Genomic DNA, 3,667 nt, shown 5'->3' with positions numbered 1-3,667 from the left:
TACGAAAATCCTTACCATACCAGCCCTTATATATTATGTAACATAAGACCAATTCTTGTAACTCTTGAACCCTTTGGTCTTCTGCTTTCGGTTTCTTTCCTTGATTGAAACCCAACCTTTATGATTTCCTAGTTATTTCATGGAATTACAGATCATTCTATATTTCAAAGTAAATTTTGTTTATGAGTCAACTGTTGAGTTACATTGCTTATCACATTGTGATTCTAGAATTGGATTGTTTTTAAATATGGACCAGATTCGTGGTCATAATAGGCCAATGCGTGCGTTGGATCCAGTATATAGAGCAAAGCTGGGAGCCTTGCTCGGGGTTAGTGTGTGACTGATCAGCAGCCTAACCTTGGTTTTTAAAAATGAAAATGAATATCCAATTCTAAATATTGCTTATCAATAACCTTTATTCCTTATATCATTTCAATTGGTCATTGTTATTCTCAGTTAATGTCATTGTGACTTACTGAGCTAGTTAGCTCACTCTTGCAAAACTGTTTATATTCTTTTCCAGTGAAAAAGGAAACTGGTGGTAGCGAGGATCCCCAGACAAGTGTGCGAGCTAGGTATCCAGGTTGAATTGGAATAGACTAGCAGAGGATGTTTGGCTTGGTTGTGTTTATAGTTTGTATTAAAGTTGAAACTTCAAATGTAAGATAAATAAACTGGGTTTTGGTACGTTTGTGTAATAAATGGGATTGTGGCTTGTGGATATACTTTAAACTGCATCGAGCCGTGGATTATGGTAAGTAGGGTCATCTTATATACATAATATTATATTCATAACAGGTTTAAAATGGTGTGTGTGTGTGTTGTGGGCCCCAAACTTCTGACACGGGTTTGAAGGGCGTTACAGTTACCCCTACCGAGGATTGATAACCTGATCGATGCCACTGTTGGAAATGTGATACTAAGCTTTATGGATGGCTTCAGTGGTTACAATCAGATTAGAATGCTTAAGGATGACACCCCTAAGGTATCTTTCATAACTGACTTTGGTGTATTTTGTTATCTTGTTATGGCTTTTTAGACTTAAGAATGCAGGAGCTACTTACCAAATATTGTTAAACAAGATATGTGCCCATCTAATTGGGAAGACCATGGAGGTCTATGTTAATGACATGTTAGTCAAAAGCCTAAGCAAGGCCGATCATATCAGTCACCTCAGAGAGGTATTTGAAGTGCTGAGGCACCACAAGATGATATTAAAACCAGCCAAGTGTGCTTTTGGGGTTGGGTTTGGAAAACTATTGGGTCACATGGTCTCTTAGAGGGGAATAGAGGTCAACCCCGACAAGATCAAAGCCATCCTAGACATGGAGCCACCATGCTCCATCAAGGACGTTCAGAAGCTGACATGAAGAATCGTAGCTCTAGGGAGGTTCATCTCTAAGTCTGGAGACAAATGTCTGCCCTTTTTCAAAACCCTTAAGAAGATGAAGAATTTTGAATGGACAGCTGAGAGCCAAGAGGCCTTTGAATAGCTAAAGAAGTACATGACTGAAGCCCCATTGTTGGCCAAACTAAGTCCGGAGGACACCCTTTGAAGGGTTTTTAGCACATAAACGCAGCGAAAACGTAAATTTAATCTTAAAAAAAACGAAACCCTCCGCAGGATCCATGCAAAAAATAATATTTAATTCGTAGTTCAGTGTGTTACCTTAAGAAGCTTTACGTTAATGGAAAGATGGAGGTCTTTAATAGCGATCCAAGAACGATGAACGGAGACCCTTAGCAGCTCCTGAAGTGTGAAGCACTCCACCGGTATCCACCAAAAAAACGATGTAATGAAGGAGGAGGAGATGGAGAGAATTAGGGTATTGTAAATCTTTTTGGTTGAGGCAAAAATAGGGTCTATAATAGTATATTTATAGGCAAAATTTTCAGCTGAAAATTTTCCCATAAAATTATATTAACCCTTTATATTCTCACTAATAATTTAAAACATCTTTTAATTATTAATCATTTTTCTAAACACTTCAGAAATAATTCTCTCACTTGATTTAATTTCCAAAAATTAATTCTTAATTAATAATATTAAGAACCTTTTCTTAATTAATTTATAATCAATTAAATCTCATTTAATCAATTATTAAATTTGCCAATTAATTATTTATTTCATAAATAAATAATTATAAGCCATATTAATTAATTCCTCCACCATTAAATCATTCTTTTATGGTGTGACCCTGTAGGTTCAATATTAAGCCGGTAGTAGAAATAATAATAATAAAACTATTTTATCATTATTTATATAAATTCTCTAATTCATTAATATGATTAATTAATCATATTTATTCTACATCGTGAGTGATACTTCTCAGCATATCGCGACTATCCGGATAATACGAATTCACTGCTTAGAATACCAAGAACCTATTCAGTGAGTAGTTACCGTACAATCAATTCCTTCTACCCTGCAATGTCACGATTAAATACAAGGCATGGAACTTGTGTCAAAACCTATCTTATTTAATCACTGCTTTCCCATTCACTATGCTATTTTTATTTAATGTAAATTAAAAACTCCTTTCTAATTTCATTCACTCTGGCCAGAGATTCCTGAACTAGCATAAGCGGATCAGCATTGACATTCTCTTCCTTCACTGGAAGGGGTAGATCCTTTATTGATCATACACTATCTTCGTGTACAAATTCCTATACCCAGTAGAGCCCTTATAATTGTCCCTTGAGACTAAGAACTAAACCAAAGCATAGTTCAGTGTACACAAGATGACTATGATGACCTCAAGTCTAAGGATACTTGTACAACTATCACTATGTGAACAACTGCTGACACGTGAGTGAACTCCATCAGTTGTTCAGCTATGTGAGTCATGTTCAGTGAACTTATTCTATAATAAGCACCTACATACTAGCTATAGTGTCACCACACAAATGTCTATGAGAACAGACATCCTTCATAATGAAGCAAGCATAGTATGTAACCGATCTTTGCGGATTATTAATTACCAGTTAGTAATCCTATGACCTGGAACTATTTAAGTTTAGAGTTATCATCTTTAGGTCTCATTATTATGATCTCATCACAATCCATAAAAAGCTTTACTCTAAACTGTGGTATATCTTATTTAAACATTTTAAATAGATAGAGCCCGCAATATAAAACAAAACAAGTCTTTTATTAATATCAATGAAATCAAAACAGATTACATAAAAGTTATTCCTAAATCCTCATACATGATTGGACTTAGGATATATCTCTTTCAATCTCCCACGTGTACTAAAGCCAATCACTCTGGTATCTAATACCCATCTTGTATTTATGACGATCAAAGTGACTCTGAGAAAGTGGCTTTGTGAGTGGGTCTTCTACGTTGTTTATGTGTGTCAACTCTCTCGATGTTTACATCTCCTCTATTTTCAACTCAGATTCACCACTAAAAAAAAAGAAAAATGTCCTGAGTCCTTCGCAAGTACTTAAGGATGTTTTTCACTGCTTTCCAGTGGTCTTCACTGGATTGGACTGATATCTGCTCGTCACACTAATTGAATAAGCAACATCAGGCCTTGTACACAACATCGCGTACATGATAGATCCAATTGCTGGAAGCATAAGGAATCTTACTCATATGCTCTCTTTCCTCAGGTGTCTTAGGAGACATTTTCTCGGAAAGGGACACTCCATGGCTCATCG

This window comes from Apium graveolens, unplaced genomic scaffold (genome assembly GCF_009905375.1).
Source record: "Apium graveolens cultivar Ventura unplaced genomic scaffold, ASM990537v1 ctg9010, whole genome shotgun sequence".
In the NCBI taxonomy this organism is placed as follows: Eukaryota; Viridiplantae; Streptophyta; class Magnoliopsida; order Apiales; family Apiaceae; genus Apium; species Apium graveolens.
The sequence above is the reverse complement of the archived record's forward strand: the minus strand, read 5'-3'. Positions refer to the sequence as shown.